Here is an 8,943-nt window from a genome sequence, read left to right as displayed (position 1 = left end):
TTGATCAAAATGACATTTTTTTAAATTATTATTATTATTTTTAATATATATATATTTTTTACCGTGATGAGGTTTTTTGTTTTTTAATATATTTTGACTTTCTTTGGATTGTTGTTTTTAATTTTTTGGCTTAGAAGTGCTTTTGGAATGAGTGTAGGATTTCTAGCCCAACTTTAAATTATGACGGTTTTCTTAAGAAGGAAAAACTATATATAAAAAAGATGTTAAATTCTTTGATTGAAGTGAGAATCACTCTTTTCTGAATTCATACACTTTGTTTGAATAACCATAAATGGGAATGAGAGAAGTGTGGGTAAAGAGTGAGCAATCCTCTCAAAAATGGGAGAATTGTTTGTTCACTCCTTGGGGTGAAATCTCAAATTTACCCCTCTTATTTAATAATTAACATAATAGTTAAAATATAAATTTAATAATAAATAATAATTAATGTGAAAATAATAATAATAACTAATAATTAAAATAATACTTTAATTTAAATAATAATTGAATAGATTTTTTTAATAATAAATAATAATAAATGTGAAATAATAACTAACAATTTAAAATAATAATCTTATTCAATTAATAATAAAATAGATAATTTTAATAATAAATAATAATTAAGGTGAAATATTTAGTTCAATGGAAATAACAATACTCAAAATATTTTATAATTAAAAAATTATTATTTTATAATTAACATCCCATATCTTACCAACCAAACACATTCTTTATTCTCATTTCTACTTCACTCTCTCCCTTATTTCTATTCTGATTCAACTCCTTTATATTTCCAATCTGAGAACCAAACACTCCCTAAGAGTTAATAAGAAAGAAAACAAAAGCAAAGAGGTTTTCATAAAGCTGGATTGTTATTCTCAAATTTCGATGATTACAAGAGAGGGGGAGAATCCTTTATATAAACATGAAAAAGGAACTCTCCTATACTTGACAAAACTTAAAGAAAACCACTTCCAAAACTAGGGGCAATAACAGTGAGGGATTAAGTTGAACTCCAAATTGATAAAGTCATCATATTCTGGTCCTAAATCCTTGAAAAACATGCGTGATAAATGTTATAAATTTTAGTTTTTAAGACAGTGTTACATGTACTTTATGTGAATCATCTATTTGTAGAAGATGTGCTCGACAATTATTCAATTACACATTCGAAGAAAAAGAAAGAGACTCATGTTCAGTGATTACTGGCAATTTAGCCACATGCTACGCAAGTTTTTCAAGGCCTTAGGACCAGAATGTGATGGCTTTATCAATTTGGAGCTCAACTCAATCCTTCCCTGTTATGATCAAGGCTATCTTGATGAAGCACAACATCATATTAAAATAACTTTGCTAAGACATCATACGGCATTCCAAACCAAGCTTACTGTTCAAGAAATGGAGAATTTAGTCATCCTTGGAGATATTCTATCCTAACTCAGACTATGGAAGGCATGTGCTATCTCAAATGATTGGAGAAGAATGGGCCCTATCATAATAGACAACCAGGGATGTCATTTAATCCTGGAAACAAAGGTAATAAAGGTCTACGTGGATATGCTCATGTATACACTTTATTGCTCAATTTTGGGACTTATCTCTTAATTGCCTGTAACTAAATATCACATGAAGCATATTTACGCTTGTGCAAGAGAGTATCGCTTTGAAGACTACATAGGGGAAGTATATCTTCCGAAGAGTTGATGGTCACCTCAAATAGAAATTATGGGTCTCTAAAGGGATTGGATGACATTGGCGAACAAAATCTTAACAATATGATGGAGACCTAGGCCTATGGAGCCTATCTCTCCTATTGTAAATAGTTATATGTAATGACTATAGGCTTAGTCCTTGGTTTAGTTTGAGTCTTGTCAGGTCACTATTGTAATAGCCGGGAGAGCAATTGTGAACCTAGACAGATGTTGGGTGTAAGTGTGAAGAGGGATTTACCATCGTTTGATGCTCCTTAGATCTTTCCGTGTGATGAAATCAAACAATATATGGCGTTCAAATGAAAGCTTTAAGTCTCCTTCGCCATGAGTATGTGGCTCAAATATTTTAATATTTTTTTTATCTTTAAATACTCTCAAATCTTTAACCATTTCTTCTAATTCTTCTAAACTTTCTTGATTGGCATCTATTCTCCTCCTTATAGTTTTATATTCTCATTATTGGTTATTTTGAAAAGTTTCTTGAATCATTCTACTTCAACTACCTATTGGTGGATAATTTATTTTTCAAATTTTCATGATAAATAGTAGAAATAACAAATGAGTACTATAAGTAGTATTTGGGCCAGGAATAGATGACCCATCAAATCCATTTAAAATAGTACTATAAGTAGTACTTGGGCCAGGAATAGTTGTTCACAGTACTGCTACAATACTATGAAACAGTATTTTTACAGTATTGTTACAGGATTGGGCAATACTTCGTTGCAGGGGTTCGACATTGCGCCTTTACCCATTCATTGTAGGTGACTACCACTAGGCTATCTAGTGGTTTTTGTGTAGAAGTTCTTTAATTTCTTTTGGACGAAGACATCATTCAAACATTTTACAAATTAATTTTCAAGTCGATGATATATCATTAGAAAATCATATTTTCTTTTTACTAAGAGAGTTGTCATCACTACGTTTCTTCCTCACTAGCCTACGGGAGCAAGTTTCATCATCTTCAAAAATCCTCAATCCTTCCGTTGAACTTAAATCCAATTGTTTTATTATCTACAAGGTATTCAAATTTTGCAATAGCTATTTATTAAATTAAGTATTGGGCTTTGATGTTTTTCTTAAATTTTTTGATTGTTGATTTGAAGAAAAAAGTGAAAATTGGAGAATCTAAAAAAGACAATGATTGTTTGTTTCTAGTCAATCAATGGACTTAATATGTTCTTTCAGTTTTAAGAAAGCTTATTAACCAATTTTTTTTTATTTTTTTATTTTTATTTTTATTTTTATTTTATTTTATTTTATTTTATTTTATTTTTGCATTAAACTACTTAGTTTGGATTACAAGTAAATATGATTAATTTCTTTGTTTTGAAAATATTTAATGAATATATCCATAAACTAAGTTAGAGAATCTAATAATAGTGGTTTGTATCATATTAGGAGAGTTTAGATATAAACTTAGAACCTAATTTAGAATTTTATTAGAAATAAAAAGAATGAAGTGATTCAAATTGTAATCTAAATTAATGCAATTATTAGGCCAATCTGAATGAAAGTCCTAATATGATGAAGGCTTAAGGGTTGAAGTTCCTCTTATGCTTTGAGGGAATTGGATTTTCAATATTTGAATATCAATGAGTATGCTATATTTACAAAAAAGGTCTCAACTAAACTAAAGATCTCTACCCCAAGCATCCAAAGTTGGAGAGATGAGAATCAAATGGAATTCTAATCAAGTTATAAAAGTGTTGAAAGGAATAAATTCTCATCAAGAGTCCTTACTCCAAGCATCCTACTCAAATTCAGTGGAAAAGAGAAGTTCTAGAACCCAATCCCTAGTTCTCTACTACGGACAACCAAGTTAATACCATAAATCTCCCCACAAGTGTTTAGATCCCTATTCTTGGCATCCTAGCCTTGCAATGCCAAGTAATTGATTTGAAGAGCAACTTTTACTTTAGAATCATTACTTTAGCATCATAGTTTACAGAAACAAAGAATGAGTTGGTTAATTCAACCTAGCTATATTTTTAATATACCTACTCTGACTATCCAAGATCACCCACCAAGTGCATTAGAGATATAGATGCCCTACTTCAGAAAATCCAATCCTAACATATGAATATTGAATTGAACAAGATTTTTCATGATAGAATAAAAAATAGAAATAAAAATTCTTTATCAAAACCCTAAAATCTTTACTTCAAGCATTTTATGAATTCCCAAACCACAATCTAAGACTTCGATTCTTTACTCCACACAACCTAATCTTGCATGCTAACAGGACAAACCACAACTTAGAATTGATATATAAAATCAATTCCAACCTTTTCTCGTTATGAATGGAAAATAAGGGTTTTAGCGCAAGAAGATTCATTCACCAATATCACCCATTTATAATCAAATTGATTTCAAAAAATAAAAATAAAAAAAATAAAAAAAATAAAAAACTCATAAAAAGTTTAATACTGAGATTGCATGAAAGATTAGAAGCACAAGAGTATCAAAACCTAACAACAAATATTCACCCATTAAAGAATTTAGAATTCATCATAATGCAAGGGTAAAAATGAAATTCAATATAAAATTTTAGAAAAAGGATGCAAACTCAAAGGGATGATGATCTTCAAGCTTTACTCTTTGGCTACTTTGATCTTCTCCAAAACTTTATCTTTTCCTCAAAGCCTTTTCAAAGAGCCAAATAATGAGAATTTGATCTATATGTGCCTCTTTAGATCCATTATCTCTTATATATGTTTTCATCTTCTTGAAATCCCTTAAATTTAAATTTTCCTTACAAATCAACAGTTACTTGGGCTCAAATTTGAGCCTAATTTGGCCAAACAAGCTGTTTTAATTTATATAGAATTTTTCATTTAATGTGTTGTGAATTTCAAAAAACTCAAAGTACCAAACTTGTAGAGCCTCAAAATTGTTTTTCCCAAAAAGCCCAAGATGCCATGATTTAACCAAAAATAAGAGAAATTTAACCAATTTAATAGAGTTGCACAAAGTCTTTAGGCCGGATAATAATTCATAGCTATTATTAGCCTTGTTTTTCCTATATTGGGAGATATTTTCCTTATATTGCCTTGAAATGAATCAAAAGCATCTTGTACAAAAATATGCAATTTAGGTAAAAGCACTACAACAAAAAGGACTTATAGCGACCAAAAAATCAGCCACTATAGGTTCCATTAGCTTCAATATTTTTATAGTGGCAAATAACTAATTAGCCGCTAAAACCTTGGTCGCTATATATTTTTTGCAACAAATGTACATTTTTGCTGCTATCCCATCTATTAAGGTATAAAGTACACTATAATCTGTAGCGGTAAAAATTTTGCCGCTATAGATTCTATAGTGGAAGAATATTTCTATCGTTATAAAACCTATATATTTACTTAATATCCTTATAGCGGCATAAAAATTTTCTTCTATAAATTCTATAGTGACAAAATATTTTTGCCGTTATAAATCTTATAGATTTGTTTAATATCTAATAGCGGAAGATAAAATCTCCTGCTATAAGCCTTATAAATTAAGTAGATGTTTTAATAGCTAATCAAATCTATTTCTAAAATAAACAAACAAATATATATATATATATACATATATTTGAGACAACAAAAAAGAAAACATTAAAATTTTAATTTATTAATCTCACACCATAAAAGTTAAAAAAATAAACTAAGGAACAAATTTTTTAATTATAAATATACATATTATAAGCACACACACACACACACACATTATCAGTCTCTCAAAATAACAAAGTATACACATAGAGTTATCAAGCACCTATGCTTGATAACATTTTTCTGTAGTGGTATCTTCTCCAAAAACCTGGGCTTTCTCATAACATCACTATAACCCTTAGTGTTTGTTGTCCATAAAACCACAACCTTATCCACCTTGGTCTTCTCCTTGAACTCCTTACACCATTAACAACAACAACAACAACAACAACAACAACAACATCAAAGCTCGAATCTTTTCATCATTGCAACCACAACTTCTTCATACCTGATATCATTAATGATTTGTTGAACATGTTCTTTCTTTGTCCCCTTGATGACATTGTCTGGATGAGAGCTCTGGTTAGTAACAATGAAATCCTAATCGTAGATTGATCAGCCAAGACCTACACATAAGAAAGGAACATTAGAAAGCATACCTAGCTAATTGGAGGGAGAATGAAAGCATACCTCAACAATCTGCATTACATTATGATTTGTTGCCAGGTCCTTTGACTCAATGACCACCTGAATTCATTGTTCAAAAGTAAGCTAAAAAATATGGATACAATAAGCTCAATAATATTAATAAAATGAAAACACACCTTCACGGGATCCGGATCCATGAACTCTTGTGCGAATAGGTGAACAACAAGAGGCCATGTTGCACTGAACATTACTATCTGATGGGCTGCACCAAGAATAGATAGTATAATTCATGCTCAATATCACCATTTATCTAATTATTTTCCACTAACACATCTAGGGTGTGAGATAAGGTTTGATGCCAGACTAATCTACTAACAATTTCTTCTTAAAAAATGATTAACATAAGCATTATCATGGTCAGCAAAATTTATATCATTGGCTTGAGTAAGTTAACATAGTTTAGGAGGGAACTATGAAATAAACATAATTCTCAGCAATCACCAACCATAGGATGTTTGACTTAGTATGGAGTGAACTTTTGGTTCAAATCCCATGTGAAGCATGCGATCCGCCTCATCAAGAATCTAAAAGCCATAAATTTGAGTAGCCATAGTACAATAGCTGGCATTAAGTTAAATGCCAATTATGAGGGATTACTTGATTTCAAACACCACCCCATTCCACTTACTTCAAAAGACACATCCCCTAAATTGCAAATATCCATTTAAATTATATCCTTCATTCGACCAGGGGTACCAATAACTATGTCCTGTCAAGTATTTAAAAAAGAGCACAAAAGAATTAAATGGGAAAAAAAAATAGAAATTAAAAATATGAAATTTCACAAAAATATAAGATCATGACGTATATCACATCCTTCATATCACGAGATATTTGATTTTTGTTAGAAATGGCAAATTTTACATGTAAGCCTTAGGGATATAAACAAATGAAACAAAAATTTACTCTCATGAAAGAAAATTAAAAATAATAAAAAATACATTAAAAAAAACAACCAAAGATAATATTTATTCCAAACAAAATGGAAAATCTGACATGGGCCAATACCAAAAATATAAAGTGTAGAGGCAACAAGTAATGTGTACCGCAAGTGCATGGATAGTTCAAGTAGTAAATTAAATATCGTTCCCACGAGGACTTTGTTTCTAATTACCAATTTCTTGCAATTAGGGTTATTTAGACGAATTAATAGGTATGTGAATTGTGGAAATTATAACTAATGAAAACTAAAATTGTCAAAGTTAAGGCTACCAACGGCTTAGATGAATAATTTAGATTTCAAGGGCTTATAGGATTAAGGTTCACCACAATGAAAGATAAAAGACTTCATATTGACTCTTTCTTGGTTAAGTCTAATTGCTTTGAAGGTAGAATACCCTAAGATACTCACTATTTCCTTTCAGAATATAGTGAGTGATAAGTGCTTGTGTATTAGTAATACGAAGAATTCTTTTCTTACATTGAGTATTACTTTTCTCAGATTTTATTGCTTATTCGTGTGTATTTGTGTTCTTTTATGCATGAAGGGTTGTGGAGACAAGTGTGGAAGAAAGGAACTAAAAGTAGATCATAGACATAATTTTTTATGAAGTCTTGGATTGAACAAAAGTGAAGACACAAGTTGTGCTCAAAGACATGTGAGTGTGTGCCAACCTCCATTGTGCTCGAGCGAACATACAAATTGGAGGGGCATAACGGCAGTCATACTCATGTGTTCTGACTTATGCAATACTAGTAAGATCTTCGTCAAATGTGATTTTATTGAAGACGCAACGAGATCTACCTCATGGATGTGTGCCCATTCATGTGACATCGATGAAAAGTGTGGATTCAGGAGTATTTCGGCGAAGTACTGTAGCAGTTTAGTACAGTAAATCACTGTAGCAGAATTACTATAGCAGTTATTGTTCACGGCTCGCAGAAACTCAATTCCTGCAAATTCACACGAGCGTGTGGATGCCCGATTTCATCCCTATTTAAGCCACGATTTCAGACATTTTGGGGATCCCTTTTCCAATCTTTTTCTCAACTTTTCCCCATCTTTGGAGGTGCTTGCGGCTAGGGTTTGGAGAGGCTTTGGCAAGGTCTTTAGAGTGGTTCTATGGCCTTCGACATCGCGTTCCTTCTAAAGATAGTTATTGGGGGAGCTTTTGTTGGCATCGATTTGGTGAGGTGTGCCATAGGCTTGATGAGGGGACCTTTGGAGAAGATGAGGCAACTCCACAAGACCATCGATACGGACTACGAGGGGGTTTTACTTATGGATTGCTTGCTTTTATATTTGGTTTCATTATTGATTATATCTTGCTCCATGGAGAGCTAAACCCTTAGTGGGTGCTTAGACTTGTAAACCCTAGGATGATTTTGATTCTTTGATCTTTTACTATGTTTCTTTATTTGATGTTTCAATTGAGTTCCAACCTTAAATGCTTGTTGAATCAATTTTCCCTTAGAATGACACTAGGGTTGAGAATCTATCTTGGTAATCTTTGTGGATGAGTGACACACCATGAGGGTTAGGCAAAGCAAGGTTGGAGAGGGTTGAGAGGGTGAGTCGAGGGGTAGCGGAACGTCCCTTTTCCCTTCCGATATGATTTATCCTACCTCCATGTTCCAAGAGTTCTTTGCGGTCATGATAGAGTGAAGTTCTAAGAGACAAACTCAACTGGGGCTTAGTTACGCAAGCAATAGAGTGAAGCGTTGAAGTAATCCTTAGTGTTGGGTCTTAATTATGACTAGGGGTCTTTCGCCTGGACCAAAGGGTTAGATCTATACTAGGAAATAGGGTTTATCACTTGGAGTCCCTAGAACTTCTTGCAACCCCACACAATGTGAGGCGTCGAGAGTATTCCTTTCTATCGGGGCATAGTATAGGGTTAGTCATGGTTGACCTTAGGTTTGAGACCGTGTGTTTAAAGATTTTCATGACTCATTAAACATCAGTTAGGAGACATAGTGAGAGGTCCTGCACTTGAAACAATAGTCCTAGGGAGAGCAATGTCCGGGTACCCCACCTTCTATCGAATGTCTCTCATATCATTTCATTGCGTCTCTTTCTTATTTCCTTTATTTTTATTTGTATT

Source organism: Dioscorea cayenensis, chromosome 18 (genome assembly GCF_009730915.1).
Source record: "Dioscorea cayenensis subsp. rotundata cultivar TDr96_F1 chromosome 18, TDr96_F1_v2_PseudoChromosome.rev07_lg8_w22 25.fasta, whole genome shotgun sequence".
NCBI lineage: Eukaryota > Viridiplantae > Streptophyta > Magnoliopsida > Dioscoreales > Dioscoreaceae > Dioscorea > Dioscorea cayenensis.
Note: the sequence above shows the minus strand (reverse complement) of the source record.